General features: G+C 32.2%; 1 long non-coding RNA gene across 1 annotated transcript; it reads left to right on the plus strand.

Annotated features, from left to right (window-relative positions):
• Window positions 1–1,315: 1,315 nt before the first annotated feature.
• On the plus strand, window positions 1,316–9,764 carry LOC134277920 (uncharacterized). The gene is made up of 4 exons (XR_009994347.1): window positions 1,316–1,380; window positions 1,784–1,954; window positions 2,199–2,429; window positions 9,684–9,764. It is a non-coding gene; the product is annotated as an uncharacterized LOC134277920 (long non-coding RNA).
• Window positions 9,765–20,743: the final 10,979 nt, after the last annotated feature.

Here is a 20,743-nt window from a genome sequence, read left to right on the forward strand (position 1 = left end):
ACTTTCTTGCAAGTGAAGAATTAGTAGGAAAATTTACAAAGTTATATTGAAGAATCCTCCCGGATAAACACCAAAAAAAAATCTGAAGCAAGATAAAACAATAAAAACCGGTGGATACTTTTCTTGACAGCTAGAAAAGGTTCTTATTTTCCTTACAGATTTTGATATTACATTTGTGAAAAGAGGGGATGACATCTCTTTAGATGGTAGTCAAGTATTCGATTCAAAAAGTGTTGCACTTTTCACATGGATTAAGAATCACAACTCTAGCTTGGTGTTGTTGCATGGAAAGTCAAGTTCCTCTGATTTGAAGATTACATACGGAGAAACTGTCTTGGTGGAAATCAACGGGTATCACTTTATTAAATATCTGGACCGTCTTCTTAATGTTTCTAAATTATTGACATACCGAATCTACAATTGCTAAACAGATGCAATAACATGTGTAATATGGTATATTGATTGTATTTTGTTTAAAGTCCCTCTGGAGAATTTTTCATTCATATGGAGACGTTGTAATATGGTATTTCATGATATTTTAAACAGGTCATAATCAGGGCATAGCTAGGTGTTTTACAACGTAGAAAACACATGTCTTCTTAAAGAAGCTTTTGTGGTCACTAGTACAATGTATTTTTTTTTTTTGCTTATATAGTTTACATGTAAGTAATACGTCATATTTCATAACCTGGTTCCCGAGAAATGGACACATGTCCTGTTTTATCATGTTTATGTCCTACTTAAACATATACCATTAAATATATAGGAAAAAATTGACATTTCCCTATATTACGTTTAATTGAATAAAATGAACATGACAAATAAGGATAAAGCGATCAGTATTTATGCTCAATATCCATTGAAAATAAAAATCAGGAGCGAAGCCACTCACACCTCTAAAACAAAAGAAATAGGATCCGGTGCCACGTAGAACACCACAGTTATTGGACATTTGAATTTTTGGCGTTGAAATTGTATAGTAAGGTTCTTAATTGTCGACATATATTGATATTTTGCGTGATTAAGTTTCATTTCCTTACATTTTGAATTCTATTTATATTTTTTGATATTTGAAAAGATTTTTTACATTTGAAAATCCTTCGCTAAAACCAGTATAAAATACAAGTTCCTATTCTTACAACGATTCGCTTCAAAATCATATATATTAAATTTAAAGATACAAAGTGAGTCTGGATATTTCGAAGGACACTCAAAACTGGCATCATGTAGCAATTATCATGAGCACAGAAAGAAACACAATTAGTGTCTATATAAATGGAATCAGAAATTCTCAAAAACAACTTCCCTGCCATAGAAATGCCAATTTGATTGGACCGGACTTAAGATTTGATGTAGTTCTTGATGAGGACCCATCAACAGGTAATGAAATAATAAAAAGGCAAGATATATTTTTTTATATATTTACGATTTTTTAAATACTTCCTTTGAATTTTAACATTTCTTTATGCAGAAAAGTCATCGAATCGGAGAATCCCTCATTCTCTAGCAAAATAGAATTTTGATCTATTGTTTTCTTAAGAACATACATTTTTTCGTTACACTTAGCTACATGTATCATATTATTTCTTACAACAGCTAGGGAAATGAACGTTTTTTATCAATTCTAATTTCTGTATAATTTTTTGTAAATGTGGTTTTAAATTTAATGCATAAACTGTAATATTTACCGACAAATGAAATTGATATTTAATCAAACTTCACAAATAGACACCGCTTCTAAAATTCTTGTCAAACTTATCTTAATATTCTCTTTTTTTCGTAGACATTTCTATATCTGGGTATCAGATTACTCCAAATATTCCTTCTGAAGACGAGATTCTTCTACATGCATCGTCATGTAGTTACCTCGGGAATGATACGTTTGTTACATTGAGTAACATTGACTGGACATCAATTGATAACTCACGCATTAAAACGCCAAGCCAATGTGACAGTGAGTTGTAGCGAGGATAAATTAATTAATGTATACGGAGTCAAATACAGAGAAAACTTTCATAAAAAGTCATTATTTATTCTATCGAAACTTAACATACACAATCAAAAATTTCATTCAAAATACTTTATAAATCATATATTATAAAATTCTTATAAGAGATAATATATAATGTATTATAGGTTTTTCATTCTCAAATACTAAGGAAAAAAGCTTAGATAAGATAAGTCTTTTTCGATTTTAGATGTCGACCAGTGTATCCCAAATCCATGCAATGGCCACCGCTGCATTGACTTAGTTAGAAACTACAGCTGCGACTGTAACAATGGTTTCACTGGTGAGACTTGTGAGGTTCCCCCCGACTACTGTAGTGCAGCGCCGTGTAAAAACGGTGGTGTTTGTCAAAATGGAAAATACAATCATATATGTACATGTTCGAAATTGTACAAAGGGAAAAATTGTGAAATTCCTGTCGGTAAGAATCATTTATTCACTGAAATTTGTATTGCTGTTATATCAGTTTGATTAATTAAGTTTTGTTTAACCAAAATTAGTATGATTAAACTGCCTATCGACTGTTTGTCATTTACTTTTAGATACATGTTTTTCCTTTTAAAATATGTTAAAAACCATATTGTGCATCTTCTAGAATTGTCATATTTGTGGCTCCGCAATGATGAGTTCAGATTAATGCTTGTTGGTATGATAAGTAAGAAATGTATATGCATCATTGTTTTTTTTTAATCTTCTCTGCTCATGTGTATTCATAATACCAAGTTATATATGTGCAAAATATTAAATCCATACCTCTTTCACTTCTCAAAATATAAGGTGTAACAGACGGACAGACGGTCGGAAGACTGACAGACAGACGCTGAGTAAAGTCATCTATACGTGCTGCACTGCACTGCACTGAAGGCTACAAAAAACTTGTTTTTTTTCTAATCATTATTCTAAGATTTGAATTAAGGCAAAAGTATAATACCAAGTTTTATAAGTTAAAAAAATACGAAAATAGAACTTTTAAAATTATCTATAAGGTCTATGATTAGATATAGATTGTAGCAAACCTTTAATGAAAACAGTTTACGAGTATAATAATAATTTTTTACATCTTTAAAATAGAGTAGTATAGATAGTCATTAATGACCCTTCGTTTGACACAATGCGATACACTGAAGTGAAATATATAAAAACATCTCACCAGAGGAAATTCCAAATTTAAACTGAAAAAGTTTAATAGCGAACAAGAATCTTATAATCAAAAATATGACAGTTGTAATCTCGCGATTTCAAGCGAAGCACATTGGTGGTCGTCGATTCGAAATCTTGGAAAATCTGCTGACTGACGTGGTTCTCCGACACACTAGTTAGTGAGTGTGCATATGATGTGTATAAACTCCCTAGCTTTTCCTGCAGCAACATTAAATTGCCTCAAAATTATGCAATATTACTGAGAACATGTAGAATGACAATGTTGATATTTAATCATTGATTGTTTAAAACTTTCAACTCTTTTTTTTACAGAGTTGAGCTTTATTGTGTGTGTGTGTTTTTTTTTCTCTTCTATTTTTTTTGTATATATGATAACACCCCCACCCCCACCCCCACCCCACTCTTGCTTCATTTAAACCGAACTGTTTATAGAACGGTTCTTATTAGGCAGTGATAACAATGCTATATGTGCTATTCACACTTTTTTCCTTCACAAATAATGTAACTACAGTACCGACCAGACCCAACCTGACACCAAAGCAGTCCCAGAAAGCAGTCCCCGGGACTGCTTTGGGACTGCTCTGGGACCGCTTTGGGACTGCCCTGGGACTGCTCTAAAAAGCAGACCCAGCAATCCCAGCAGACCCAGCTGTTCTGGGACTGCTTTGTTCACTCATGCGTGAAAGAAGTTCTGAGTGACATGATAGCTCCGCCCCCTTGTGTATTCTGAATTTGCAGACTCCCAGTTGTTTTGTCTACTAGCAGCAGAGAGGAGTTTAAACTATTAAAAAGCAAGATTTCTTTCTTAGAAGAGATTATTAATAGTTAATAAATATTTTCAGAGACTGTAAATTTACACATTTGTAGTAAGAATTTTTTTTTTAATAACGTTATTAAGTAAGGAAGTCAGAAGTAGATTTTTATCCCTAAAAATAAACTACAGGTTTATGAGAAAAAATATCTACATGTAGGTCTATTTTATTTTTTATTGTTAAATTATGTGCACTGAACATTTGAATGGACACTATTTAAAAATAATCATTATACAGTTAGATATATTATTTTTTATTGAAAAGCTTCATGTTTTACGAGCACCACTCTAGAAAAGTACCCATGCAACCCTAAAATAAAACCTAACCATTTATTAAATGACCATGAAATAAAATTATGCTACCATTCTTCCATAACTCAAACTATTTGAATAATCATCGGGGAATTTATTAATGAATTACCGGTAGTTTTTAATTTATAAACAAGTTTTCAAAAGAGAACATTGATTTTATAAATAAAGAAATACCGGAAATTGTGATTTATTTCTTTTTTCTTTTGCTTGTGTTTACATGTACCTGGCCGATTAATGTTTATTGCATGGTATCAACACCCGCAGTTTCAATCGCCTTAGGGCAGAAAATCAGTGCATGCTATTTTGGTATACGTATCAGCGTTTCACATCATTGAACATGTTGGTCAACAATGACCTTAATTTCCATCTACCGGTATATAATGCAAAAATTAAATTGATCAATAAAATGTGTATGAATTTCTTTCAGGATTAATTAATTTTGAACATAATCTGATGGTTCAATTCTGGTGATTTAGAGATGTACATTCTAACATTTACAAATAAAACACTTAAAACTGAGTATTATAGAGATAGAGAAATTAACAATAATTAAATTGACATGTCAGTAAAAATAATCATGACTAAAAAATAATATTTGGCAAAATTAACAAAGAATTTTCTAAAATCCCGATAGTATGGAAATTGGCCATATGATGATGAGATCTATTTAAAGTTAATTCTTACTGGTGGAAAATAATTAATTCAAGTTTAATTTTCTGTATAAAAAAATAAATGGGAAACAGTATAAATCACAGACTGAAAATAAAGAAAATTGAATTATTAATTTAATACACCCGATAATTGCGATTAAATGTTCGTGTTCAGTTTAATTCATACATGTACGTGTGAAACCCTTCTGTCTTCAGTAAAAAAATCATTTAATTTGTTTCTATGCGCGTACTGTTCATAAGTGACCTTCGCACACATGTAAGGAGTCCTGGCATACTACCCAGAATAAATTTCTACTGCCTTTTATAGTTCCATTGTTTATTGCAAATCTCATTTCTGAGTTAGCTCCGCCGATTAAATTAATAAACCCCGCCCACTGGGACTGCTCTGACTGCTTTTTGGGACTACTGGGACTGCTCTCTGGGACCGCTGGGACTGCTGGGACTGCTCTGGGACCACTGTGGGACTGCACTGGGACTGCTGTGGGACTGCTTTCGCAGTCCAAGAAAGCAGTCCCCGGGACTGCTTTGGGACTGCTTTGTGTCAGGTTGGGTCTGGTCTGTACTGTATCTTGTATTACGCGCTTTCTAATGTATGTAAATAATTGCACTTCTTTTTTTTGCGAAACTAACCGGAATCTTTTCCGGATAATGTTAAGCCCTTAGATTAGGACTTTGTCTTTGATGACACGGAAGTAAACTTCCGACTTAGACTATGAATAGAGGACATGTAGCTTTTTTCGGTCTTCTAGTTCACCCTTTGAAGGTATGTTTTTTGTTATTTTTTGTAAATATTTTCATTTTTCTTTTCTTTGTTTCTTTTCTTGTTATTTTTGGCTCTTTAACACTTTGTATTAGTTTGTCACACAATCGTAGCAGTGCAGTTGGTAACGTTCATGTAGAATTGTTCAATTTTGATGTCGTTTGAGTTATCGTGTATTTCACTTAATGTAAGAGGGCTCGGCGCAAAAATTAAGGGACTCGGTATTTTTACATGGCTAAAGAATTCCTTTAAAACAGTTTTATATTTTTACAAGAAACGCACTCAGCTTCAGAGAATGAAAGTCAGTGGTTAAAGGATTGGGGGTCTGATATAGAGTTCAGTCATGGTGAATCCAACAGCAGGGGAGTAGCTATTCTTTTTCCTCATAATATAGATTATATTATTAAAGAAAAGGTACAAGATAATGAAGGTCGAATTATACAAGTCAATTTAATGATAGATGAAACCAACTTTATTTTAACTAATAGTTATGCTCCAACAAAGGATAAGCCAAATTGTCATGTGGATTTTTTCAATTCATTATTGGCCTACATAGAACCATATAGCTTTGAAAATCTAGTCATTGGAGGGGATTTCAATATTACTTTAAATCCATCACTAGATAAAAAAGGTGGTACTACTGAAGGAAAATCTAACTATAGAGATATTATTTTAGCTGCACTAGAATTGTTAGTTAAAGGTTATTAACAGTTCTCGCAAGTAGAATTAAAAAAACTACTGCCTTACATACATGTAGTTGATGTTGATCAAACAGGTTATATTGAAAATAGATATACATGTATAGGAGAAAATATTAGAACTATCGCAGATCTTATTGATTACACAAGTATCAAAAATATTCCTGGACTTATTTTGTTTGTAGATTTTGAAAAAGCTTTTAATACAGTTGAATGGTTATAATTAGATAAAGTTTTAGAAACTTTTGGATTTGGCAAAGGGCTGCGACAATGGGTACGCATCTTATATTCAGATATAACAAGTTGCTTAATCAATAATGGATATTCCTCCTCCTTTTTTAAGATAACTCGAGGTGTTAGACAAGGATATCCTTTATCACCTTACTTATTTATGTTATGTGTTGAATTATTGGCTATTGCAATTAGATCAAATAAAAACATTCATGGTATAAGAATTGGTGAAACAGAATTTAAAATCAGTCAGCTAGCAGATGACACTACTTGTTTCTTAAGTGATGAAAAATAAGGATTTGAAGTATTGAGAATCATCCAAAATTTTAAATACTGTTCTGGTTTAAAGATCAATCTTAATAAAACAGAGGCCATATGGATTGTTAGCTGTAGGAATTATCCTCCAGGCAGCTTGCCAGTAAAATGGTCTAGTGGTTTATTCTTTACACTTGGAATCTGGTTTAGTGTACATGGGGAACATAACTTTTAGTAAAAAAATTCAATTCCAAATTACATGTAGATGACATTAAAGCAACTCTCAACCTTTGGAAAATGAGGAACTTAACTCTGATAGGATGGATTTTGATTACAAAAACACTAGCAATTCCTAAAGTAATTTATCAAGCTACTGTACTACCAATTTCTAATGAGATTATAAAAGAAGTAAATAAAATGATATCAACTTTTATATGGAATAGTGACAAACCAAAAGTTAAATTAACTGTAGCATGTCAACAAATAAATAAGGGTGGACTTAAAGTTCACAAAATGGTTTATGATTTTTCAGGCATATTTTGAAGATATAAATTTACAAACTTTACTTCAATCAAGATGCTATATAGATTTTTTACACATGTATATACCACAATTTTAAATTGTTGGAAGGAATTTAGAACTTATCATAATGTTTCTGTAGAACCTAAAGTATTTAAGGAAATTTTATGGTTTAATGATAAAATCAAGATGAACAAAACACCCATCTTCTGGAAAAAATGGTACAATTGTGGAATAGTTTATGTAAATGACATTATTGGTGAAAATAGAGATTTTTTAAGTCATGAAGAATTAGTCGAGCTTAATGGAATAAACATTTCTTTTCTGGACTACATGTCTATTAGAATGGCAATACCATAAGAATGGCGAAAATTTTTGAGGGAAAAGCAAAAACCTAATTTTAATAGAAATACATTAACACTTTCTATTGATGATAAGAAATGTCCAGTTTCAAAAATACAATGCAAAGACTATTATTGGACTATAATAGAACAATTGATTGAGCAACCAACTTATATTAAAAAATGGGAAAATATATTTGATGTTAGCATAACAGAATCAGACATGAAAAATATTTTTTCCATTTCCTTTTTATGTAATAATGAGACTTATTTGCAATCTTTTAATTATAAATTAATTCATAGATTTATAGCACATGGAAAATTATTATATAATATGAGTATAAATAAATCACCATCATGTAAAACATGTACAGAAATTGACAAAATAGAACATAGGTTTTATTTTTGTGAAAGTACTAAAGCATTTTGGAATGAATTTTTGAATTGGTGGAATAGTTTGAATATATGTTTTATCCAAGATATTTCATGTCAAAATGTGATATTTGGAATTTATACAAATACTTATAATACAGCTCTGAATTATTGTTTATTGCTAGCAAAATACTATATTTCTACCGTTAAAAATGCACAAGAGAATTGTCAATGTAACTTGAATTTTATGGTTTTTAGAAAATATTTAAAGGAAAAATTATATATTAAAAAATTTCTATATTGTACTAAGGGAAAATTAGAAGATTTCTACAAAGAATGGCAAGAATTACTTAATAATCTGGAAAACTGATCTATATGATCTATGTGTATTTTTATTTCTTTTTATAAGTATGAGCCCAAACAATTTTCAGTTATTATTTAAGATTATTTAAAGTCTATAACTACTAGAAATATTGATTATATATCTTTGCTGCAATGTTACATGTATGTCTTTAATTTTAATTTCTAAAATGTAAGAGCCAATTAAAAAAAAAAAAAAAAAAAAAATCTTATATGATTAACAGGTAGCTTTCCTTAAATTTGATTGCTTTTTTTTTCTTCTTTTTTTGGTGTAACTTGTATATTTTACGAGTGTCATTCAAAAAGTTTGTAGACTTTTGCCCTAACCTTTTTATTTAACGTCATATTATATCCAAAGTTAGTACATATATTTTAACAACAGATTCAAATAATTATAGTAAAAAAATTGGAATATATCCTCATATCTCTTAAAATTATCAAAGATTTAGAATAGCAAAAAATTGGGCCACGTAACACAGTAAAAATTGAGTAATTTACTAATTTTCACTATATAGCATTTATAGCCATATCTCTAAATGGAGCTGAAACGAAATAAAAATTACATGTTTTAATCAAGTATATTGCTGTATTAAACAAAATGATATCAGGCTATGTAATATGTTGCTCCGCTTAAAAGATATCAGTTTCTAAATACATGTGGACTTGACTAAAAAAAAAAAAAAAAAAAAACATGACGTTAGAGAACGTCACGGAGCAGCGAGTAGCAGTGAAATTGTGCTTTGCATTCGGTGATTTTTTTTTACAAACTTAAAAATCTCTGTATAAACCAGGATCTAAATGAAAAATAAGCCGTGTATTTGAATAAAACGGAAAGTACAATTTCAGAGCGGTGTCGAGATTGAATCGGACGATGGATTGTCTGCGAAGAAACTAGTTATGGTTAAAAATATTGTCAAAAGAGTTAGGAACGTCATAAACGTAATGTGCGCTTCACTTCTGCAGAATTAATAGTGATACATGGTAAATAAAACTTCACACTTCGACAAAATAAATGTTTTTGTTTACGAAAATTTGTTGATCAATAATTTTGTAATAATAATATGACGATGAGGAACATTGTCTACATATTTTTTGGATGACCCTGGTGCATATTGGTTACTTGACAAATACGTTAATTTCCAGTAGTCTCTTTATATTAAAGAACACCACTTCTCTTTATATAGTGAACGGTGGTTGGAGTGCATGATGTGGTTTTTCTGAGTGCTCAGTGACATGTAATGGAGGCATGAAGACGAGATCTCGTGATTGCAATAATCCTTTCCCGGATCCCGAAGGTCTTCAATGTAACCCTTCACTGGCATCCGAAAATTTACCTTGTAACACCAAGGCATGTCCAAGTAAGTCACAGTCTTATATATTTATTTTAATTTGAATCATTCTCATGCTTTTATTAAAAAATCCGTTGAGCCTTTGATTTTGTTTTCGATTCCTTAATTCATTGAAGCACTTAGATTAAAATATGTTGCAAATAAAATGTGAATATAACATAAATAGTCATGCTTTAAATAATAATAAAACAATATACACATGTATAAATACATATATGTACATTAAAGGGCGAACATGGACCTAAAATATTACATATAATAAATAGAGCTTTTTTATGAACACAGTATACTTATTTAAAGTATCAATTTAAATCATTTTTCATTCGAGAGTTAGTTATGTCTAGTTATCTAAAACTTCAATGTAAGGGCTTCTGTGTTCTAAAATGTTAACTGAATAAATATAGCGATTTCTTTTATTAAACATTGATATAACTTAATGCAAAAAATATATTTTTTTGAGTTTTAACATACACAGTTTTCCTCTAAATAACAGTACGTAAAACTTAATTTTAACTCGAAATCAATCATAATGGATAATAAAATATATATTATAATTATATAATATAAGTGTACTGATTACAAGAGATAAAAAAGCAATTTCTGTTTTACCTTTTGTTATATAGCTTGTCCGGAACTTCAACTCTCCTTCGGTAACGTGATGAACTGTTCGGTTGTTAGTGGAGATAAAGTTTGTTCAGTGTCTTGTGTAGCAGGATACGTGTTTGCTCCAGAAAATCGTCCTCTCGAAGAGTACAGATGTGGACAAGGCACTGGGTATACTTGGAATGGCCTTACACCTGCTTGTGGGAGTAAGTAATATAACAAAACAACTATTTATGATATACATTTTACAATATAAATAATCACACTTTGTTAAAGTATTGTTTAGTTTTGTCTATTTATTTGTTTGTTGCTTACCGTCCCTTTCGAGATTTTTTCACTCATATATACTAGAACTGTTTTAGAATTGTAATACTATTAAAATAATATTGAGTTTCTTTCTTTTTTCAGAAGCAAAGATACCGAATAAATTATCTTCAATAACTACCATAGAGTACAACTCTTTAATACCCTGCAACGAGTCTTCGACAGCCTTAGAAACTCTACATAGTAATTTAGAAGCAACATTGCCCTGCTTTAAACATGGGATATGTGAACTAAAAGCTTCAATGGACGGTTTGTAATTGACTTGCATACCAATAAACCATTACTTCTTCCCATTGCTCTGGGGTCATAAAACTTCTCGCGTTTAATCTAGGTCTAACTTGAACAAAAAGAATATACAATTGAAAAAGTGAGTTTGAGAATTATAAAAAAAAAAACCCACAAAATTACCTTTATTTCTGACTGATGATGACAACATATCTGTTTTATACGCACTTTTTTCATATCCTTATAAGTCATAATTATCAAACTTATAAAACATGAACACATCAAAATTAGAAAATATCGTTCAGAAACTATATTCACAATAACATGTATGTAAAAAATATTTTTTTTCTTTGGTGTATAGGTTTATTTTTTTTTAATTACAGAGTATGTTATTTTCAGTTTACTTTAATTTACATTTATCAAATTTATTCAGAATGTGAACATAAAAAGGAAGTAGTTTCTTCAAACATAACTTTGACTGCGACAATTCCTGGTGAAAACCTGGATTTAACACAATATATGACAACAGGAAAATGTAAGTCAATATTAATTAATAATTTCTCATACACCTCATCAAATTATGATTTGAAAACACTTGTTTAATATGACATACCTTTTGTATTATTTTGTTTTTATCGACATAGTGAACAAAGAATTGGAAAATTATAAAAATATATTGGAAAACCTAGAAAATTCTACCAAAGATATATTTGATGCAATTGAAATTCTTTCCTTCGATGTGGGTGGAGTTAATTATTTACCTCTAAGGAAACAGGCTGCAGGATTTGTTGTGTGTGGACTCGGACAAGGCAGTGGTGGACCCATTTGCAGTAAGATACATGTATTTAGCTATTACAGCAGTATAATATCTATTTCTTTTCGTTCATTTTAAATTTTAAAAGTATTTCACTGCTTATAACCTTATGAAATATACAAATTAATCCCTACTGAATAAGCTGAAGTGAGTTTTTCTGATCATAAGTTTTCTATTGTTTGTTTTTCCGGTTGTCCGACCGTCCGTCTGTTAAGTTGACACATTTGGATTTGGCCTAGAACCACTTAGCCATTTCCAATCAAACTCCATTCATAAAAGGTGATTATAACATCTATAAATGGTAAACGTAATTATAACCAGAAAGTGGTTTTATATTATGATAAGCTAAAGGCCACAAGAATAAACTTGCAATTAAGAACAATAAATGTAGCTTAAGACTTCGGAAGTCTTTCCAAGAACATCAGAGTCATATTTAGTCAATAAGCTATTGCAAAGGTGTATAGATTAAAGAAGGACCGGTGAATGAACAATTTTTGACTTTTTCAAATAGCATTTTCAATGGGGTTTTCTTGCAAATAAGACTATACGGGAAAAAATGTAAGAAAATTTACCTTGTACATGTACATCAATAATCTCTAACTTTGTGTACTCGCATTTAAAACTACATTTATTTGACACCTATAATGACAAATATATTACAACATGCACCAAAACACCTTGAATTAGATATTGTCAAAATTAGTGACATTGGCGGTAACTCGGACTACAAAATTGTCAAGCAACACTACGTTGAGAAGGGTATGACTCCTGTACATGGGTCAATGAGATCCTAATCATGATGAAAACACGTGAAATATAAGTATGGAACACAGGTTAATTTCTATTGAAAGGGTTTAAGCTTGACTTGGCTGGTAATTTGATAGATGAGAAAAATAAAGATAAACTGAATAGACAAATGAAGGACCTCACAGGCCTATGTGAAGACCACAGTGAAATGAGTTAGGTTTGTCTTTTAAAAGAATTAACTCCGCAATCTTTTAGTAACACTTATATTTGAGATCTTTAACCTGGTGACTAAAAGAAAATTGAATACAGTACCGAATTCATTCGATCGTTAATGAATTTTATTTGATGCACAGTTATAAGAACAAATTCACAGGTACGTTTTGTGTCGTCAGTAGTGCTCAGACAGCGGATTTGGTAGATTCGTTTACTTCTTAGAAAATGTTATTTATAGAGATATTTCATTGGAATTCTTAGGCATTATTCGAAAAGTTTTGACGACGATGTATGGCATTTTTTAATTAAATAGTCTTAATGAATCGAAAAATGTTGAAAATGTTCGCGTTTTCCTGGGACAACCCTCGCATTCTTTATTTTTTTTTTGGGGGGGGGGGGGGGGGTTAAAAAACAGTTGACGAACCAGCAATTGAAATTTATTATTACTCGTATACATTTATTTCTTTCTTTCATACCTATTGTGTTCTCAAATCTCAATACAAACAAATGATACGTCACGGTTGGGTTTACTTAAAACATTTATTACTTCGTCCCTATCGTTATTTAAAAAACGAAATCTTACTGACCTTTCAACAAATTAATCAACGAGAGCAATACGAAATCCCGGATCATTTTGATATGGTATTATTAGGATCAACTATTAATTTTGCTAACGCAAGCATGTACAAAAATCAGCCTTCTTCTGAACAAAAGAAAAGTTTCACTTACTAGTATTTTATTAATGTTAAAGCGTAGTTACCCAATACTTATGAGGAATAAAATGTACATGCACATGAAGTTTAATATTGAATCTTTGAAGCATTGAACAACGGATCTAACTATTGGTTGTTATATTCCACGAAAATAAAATTAAAGTAAAATAAAAATCATTAGGATCAAGATACCGAGAGGAGTTCTGGGACATCGATCCACGGTCCTCATAGATTGTTAAAACATATTCATGTGATTATCAGAAATTGCCATTTTTTCGTACCAAAATGATAAATTAAATTGAGAAAAGTTAAGGAAAGAAATGTCCTGACACATTCGAAAATCACTTTGTAAAGTTACCGGGTCACTTTATTGTTCATTATAAAAAAACGATCAATTTGAAAATGACTCAAGTACAGTTAATTATAAATATATTATGTCTGTTACATTTTTTGAAATAAATTTGGCATTGTTATTTGTCATAGTTGATTGTCCAATGGGCACATATTCAACAGCTGGAAAATGTCTTCAATGCCCAAAAGGAACTTATCAAAGCGAAATTGGAAAGACGCAATGCATTATTTGTCCTTCTGGTTTTAGTACAAAGTTTGTAGGATCTCAGGATGCTGCCAATTGTACTGGTGAGTTTTTCTTAACAGCGAAAAAAATAATTAAAAGCATCAGTTTTCAATTATGTATCATTTGGTGAAGTAAAAATCATAATTTTACGTTTGTAAATGTTGGGTAAATGACAGGTCAATCAAAACTGTTTTGCTTACAAATAGCTAAGGTGAAATTGCAAAAATGAATAAAATAATTTCACAGTTTGACACCACTTTAATTTCCTTCTTCCTTATTATTACCCGTGCATATTCTTTAAATTAGAGACGGCAACTTGTAACCTTTTAATGCCTAGGTCACATTTCCCGGCCGGTGGTAATCGCTGGTAATCCGTGGTGTGAGCGATAGTGTGAGCGATGCCCCAACATCGGTCCACATCAATCTAGTAGTCCTTCAAGTATCAGTCACATTATCAAGCGATGGGGTATACGATGGGCAACCAATGTGTTTTTTGATAAAAATGGCTTGGTTGCCTGTTGGACTAACAAAGGCCCAGCGATGCAGTACTTGTCATAAAACGATGTTCCAGGGTAATCGGATGATGTATATTACATTGCTCATACATCGTTTGTACGTCGGTCGACTATGGGCCAATGTTTGGTCGAACATTGACCAATGATCGGCCAATGTCTGTTGCCCACCACTCAACTCTCCGATGATCTTACATTCAACGGACACTTGACGATGCTCGGCCATTCCTTGAAAGATGTGTAAATGATTCGTTGCCAATGAAAAGCGATGTGGGACATCGGTGGAGACATCGCTGATTTTTACATGTAAAGTATAAGTCACATTATCCAACGATGGGGTATACGATGAGAAACCGATGCGTTTTTAAATGAAAATGGCGTGGTTGCCGGCCGGGCACCACTAATGATCGGACGATGACTGAGTCCATTTTGCGAATCGGTGGGGTCATCGGTAGGAAATAATTCGTAGTTAAAATTCAGCGATGTCTCCAACGATGCCTCACATCGCTCCTCATTGGTAACCCATCATTAAAACATCTTTCATGGATTGGCCGATGTATGGCCGAGCATCGTCAAGTTTCCGTTGAATCTACGGTAATCGGTGGGTTGAGTGGTGGGCAAAAGACATCGGCCGATCATTGGTCAATGTTCGACCAAACATTGGCCAGTAGTCGACCGATGTACGAACGATGTTCAGCAATGTATGAGCGATGTAATGTACATCGGACGATTACCCTGGAACATCGTATTATGATTAGCAATGCATTGCTGGGTCTTTGTAAGTCCGGCCGGCAACCACGTCATTTTACTCATAAAAGGCATTGGTTGCCCATCGTATGCACATCGCTGGATAATGTGACCGATACTATTAGGACTACTAGGCCGATGTGGACCGATGTTGGGGCATCGTTAACACCACGGATTACTACCGATTACCACCGGTCTACGGCTACCGGCCGGGAAATGTGACCTAGGCATAACTACGAATTATCTTCTACCGATGACTTGCCCCGTGGGGATCCGGGTTAGAATAGGTCCTCAGTACCCCCTTGCTTGTCGTAAAAGGCGACTAAATGGGGCGGTCCTTCGGATGAGACCGTATAAACCGAGGCCCCGTGTCACAGCAGGTGGGTGTGGCACGATAAAGATCCCTCCCTGCTCAAAGGCCCTGAGTGCCGAGCATAGGCCTAAATTTGCAGCCCTTCACCGGCAATGGTGACGTCTCCATATCAGTGAAATATTCTGGAGAGAGACGTTAAACAGTATACAATCAATCAATCAATCTACCGATGACCCAGCCGATTCGCAAAATGGCCTCAGTCACCGTCCGATTACTAGTGGTGTCCGGCCGGCAACCACGCCATTTTCATCAAAAAACGCGTCGGTTTCTCATCGTATACCCCATCGCTGGATAATGTGACTGATACTTAAGCGATTACTTGATCGGAACTATGGCAATCGGAAAAATTGTAAACGGTTTGTCGGGAAAAATAAAATGGAGCATAATTTTCTTTACATTTATTTTTAATAAAGAAATTGCTGCAAATGGTGTTGAAAATTTGGCGTTGAACAAAACATTTCAAACTGATTTGGATATAATAATTGCTCTGTGGGTTAAGACAACGGGACAATTGATCAGTTTGCGTAGCGTTAATTATTGTGCAAACGCCATGCCGCACAACCACGTCTGATATTTCTATAATGATAATAATTGATTGATTGAGATCAGTGTGAAATGATATAGTCTTCGTCATTAGTTCTTAATTTAATCAAATTATTAGACTAAACATTGTAAATTAAGGGCTACAGTTTATACCTAGTTTTGATTATTGTGACAATTTTATCTCGCTTGACATCTGCTCTAAAAATTAGCTTGAGAATTTTCTAAGCTGTTTTTTTCAAAATTATTTCAAAAATGAAACAAAAATATAGTTTTCTGATACAAAATCAAGAGATATCCAATGTTTTTAGCTTATAACGTTTTCAAACCTCCCAATGTACATGTACATACGGAAAGAGCTACATGTTCATGTTCTTTGATAATGTATATTTAGCTTTCATGATTAACCGGTTTATCGGTTGGAATTCGAACAGCTCGCAGTAAACAGATTAGCAATTCTACATTTGAATGCCACCCCTACATTAAATGTATATTTTATGACCAGTTTCTGGACATTATTCATCACACTATACTTGTCGAGAAATCTCAATTCAACCAAGAAAAATTGTATAATTCCTTGTATACATGTATTTGAATTAGTGTAAAAAAGTTTATGCTGTTATTTCAGAAGTGACAAATACTACTCAGGACTCCTCTGGGCAATACCAAGAAAGCAGTACTTTGGGTAATTTTCATAGAGAAATGATTCATTAAACAACTTTGATATCAGACTGTGTTTGTAATTAGTTTTTCTTTTATTTAGGTGTCAGCGAAGATGTTATAATTGCAATTTCTGTGACAGTAACTGTTGGTTTGGTACTTCTGATTGTGCTGATAGTAATTTGTCGGCGTTATCGTCGTTAATTAAAATAACGAGTAAGTTATTGTATATAATATTTAAAAAGATTTTTTGCTGAAACAAAAAAGATCTTCTGTTCTAATGGAAAACCTTATTGTTTACGTTCGGTTTCTTTTTTCCTATTATTATCATTCTTCCAACCGATTTTGTGCATATGTTTCTTGGAAAATGGCTTGAAAATCGATTTTAATGAAACTTTCAAACCTGATATATACTTATTTTATCTTAATAGAAAATATTTTGTGTTGATGACGTCGCTTCCGGTCGCAATATAAAGACACATTTTGGATTTTCAGAGATTTTGAACAAAAAAACATGGAAATCACAATCCCTTTCATATGATATCATGGAAAAAGGCACTGATCCCTCAAAGTTGGGGAACAGAGGGACCAAAAGACTTTCATCTATAACTCTTTAACGAACAATATTTTGTTATAAAACACTGAAGCAGAAATGTTCATTATCACATTTTAAAGATGCGTTTTAAAATTCTGAAGATATACGTATATTACGGAATTAAGGTTCTTAGGGCGTGTAAAATTTATGCTGAATTTTTCCTCCAAAAAAGAAGTAATTTGTTAAGCAACTATAAACAAAATATGTTTAAAAAAGTAATACTCAGTATATAAATCAAGAGAATAAAATCTAATTATGTTAACCTTGATAATATCTGTTCACGAATATCGACCTCATCAAGCACATTTGAAAAAAAAACCCTTCAAAAACACGTTTCATGGCGACACTAACTACGGAACGATAATGTATTTTATGAGAGTAGGCCAGGGAAAATACAGCGGCGGATCCAGAAATTTTGAAAAGAGGGTGGGGCGACCAACGTAAGGTCAAGGTAGAGGCCCACAGCAACGCCAAATAACATTTATTTATCAAATACTTAATCCTTGGACAAAAAACGGGGGCGGGGGGGCCTAGCGGGTCCCCTGGGCTACCATTTAAAACCGTCAGTGCAATGTGTCATGTTTTTATACTTCTTCCACTGTCCATAAAATGTTTCAATGGACTACAGTATGTCCGTAAGGATAAGAACATAATGTCCCAACAAAAAAAATGTACAACACGAATATAATTACCGCAACAATTATCAGCAGTTTTATGCTCCTTTCTGTTAATATTACAAGCTTTGATCCGTATTGTAGTAGTTGACGTACACCTCTGTTAATGAAGATGGAAGAATACTTTTAATTGGTCTATTTATGTATTTTTGTTTTTGGTTTTATATTGAACAGCTAATTTGAAATAAATAGGGTGGAACAGAAAAAATAGAATTATTCCACTACTGATTGTGCGTGTTTAATTAATTACAGGAAATCAGATCATGTAAAGAAAACCAGTGGAAACTTGTCAAGTCCGAGAAAGCTTAAACATGAATCGGAAGAATACAACGGCAATATATACGTCGATTTTCCAACACATTTATTTAAAGCTTAGAATATTCTAACATGAATTTTTAAAAACTTGACTGTAAATGAATTTTTACCCAAAGCAAGCCAACTACAAGTACGATGTGTTTTTAAGAGTATACGATTGAAATTATGTGTCCTAGAAAATATAGAAATATCCATATGTAGTTTTTCTTTGACAGTGTGAATAAGTATGAAAAAGTCCGTTAAAGTGCCGAAAAATATCCCATTTTCATTTAGTCAAGAATTAGAATTATCAGATTATCTAAAGTTGTTTTTATTTTGTAAAAGAGCCGAAAATATCCCATTTTCATATAATCAAGAATTAGAATGATCAGATTATCTAAAGCTGTTTATACTGTCATCTTCGCTGTATTGTATGATTTTTCCCTACCCACATATTAGAGTATTAGATATCAATATCGTAACTAAATCTTATTTTGATTGCTATTTTGATATCTTTATCTCGTATGTTAGCAATCAGTTTTTAAAATTATTTGAATTTTCTGTGAATTTTACACAATCTCATTGTTTTAATTCTTTTAAAAAATGTGTTTATTAAATATTCTTTAAAGTATCTCAAATATTATTCAGTACCTTATTCAGTACCTTAGATTTTCTGATTATTAATAATGCTTATCACAGTAGTGCACGCGCGCCAACGACAGGTTAAATGCATGAACCGATAGCATACTAGATATGTAAATATAAGTTTGTTAGAACTGTGCTAGATAACAATTCTCTCTGCATCAAATACATATCTTACGGTACGAAGAATTATATTTACATAACCATAAAGTAAATACATGGTTTCATATATATATTAGTTACATTGTTTACGCCTCATTGCACATGTTATATTTATACACTTAAGGTTATTAGAAATGTTTGTATGGCTGTCAAGTTCAAAGATCCTTGTGTATGCTACATATTTTACATATTTGTATACTGTATAAAACAACCCTCAATACCCAGAGTATGGGGCTTATATTTCAAATTAAGACATTAAAATACAATATATAAAGGGAAATAACGCTAAGAGAGAAACAACGCTAAGACAGAAACAACGCTAGAGAGAAACAAAAAAGTACATAAGAATAAATACAATGATGATGATGATGATATATATATATATATATATATATATATATATATATATATATATATATATATATATATATATATATATATATATATATATATATCATCATTGTATTTAGTCTTATGTACTTTTTTGTTTCTATCTTAGCGTATGAGCCCGAGACAGCAATATCAGGCCAGAGGGCCGAAGGCCCGAGTTGCTGATATTGTTCGAGGGCTGATAGAGGATGTGATGTGGAAAATGGTATGTTTTATTATGTTTATTACATACTTAGAAATAAAATACAAAACACATTAAGTTGAGAAGAAAATAAGTAAACAATCATGCACGGACTTCTTAAAATGTACACAGTCTATTGTCTCATACAGTTTCGGTTTGTTTCTGTACTTTCTATTTCAAGTGTTCCCAATCCGTAATTTGAAAATAATCTATTACATGTACATGTTTTTGTAAATTAACATTAACCTTATTTTCAAAAAGTTAAAATAAAGAGAATATGAACCCACCAAAAATTGTGTATGATCACAAGTACTGTTTTTGTAGTTTAATTTACTAAGGATATAGAGAGCACAGAGAAATTCACTTTTACAAGGATACTCACTTCCGCCCCAGCCCGGGGTTGAACTCTCGACCTACGAAATCTGTCTCCTAGCAGTGCAGGAACAGCGCGTTAGACCGCTCGCTATCCTAGGCAAGTTAAAAAACTTGCTTTTGATGCCGATGGAATTCTCACAACGCTGCCCTACACTACACGGTCATTGAGAATGGAAGTGAGATACTGTATCTCACTAGCTATAGTGTTTGTTTACCAAAATACCATTACTTTTAATTCCGATTGTTTCAAACAATCGTTCATTAATGAACTCAAAATTGGTTGCTCTTGACATAGTATTTTTCTTAAATGTACACACTTAGATTTGTTGGTGTTTTATATAAGAATTATTCAACGTCTACACAAACTATGTAGCTTATTTTACATACTTTGCAAATATTCTGGAGACTTGGCTATTTAAGCAATGTCACCTTTGTATAATAAGATTTACGATCTACTAGCCCTATGCCTAAATTAAGATTATTAATATGCTCTACCAGTTCATTTATGAAAATTGAAAATAAGGAAATACAACA

Source organism: Saccostrea cucullata, unplaced genomic scaffold (assembly GCF_032062105.1).
Source record: "Saccostrea cucullata isolate Sc308-1 unplaced genomic scaffold, CSIRO_AGI_Scuc_v1 ctg6638, whole genome shotgun sequence".
In the NCBI taxonomy this organism is placed as follows: domain Eukaryota; kingdom Metazoa; phylum Mollusca; class Bivalvia; order Ostreida; family Ostreidae; genus Saccostrea; species Saccostrea cuccullata.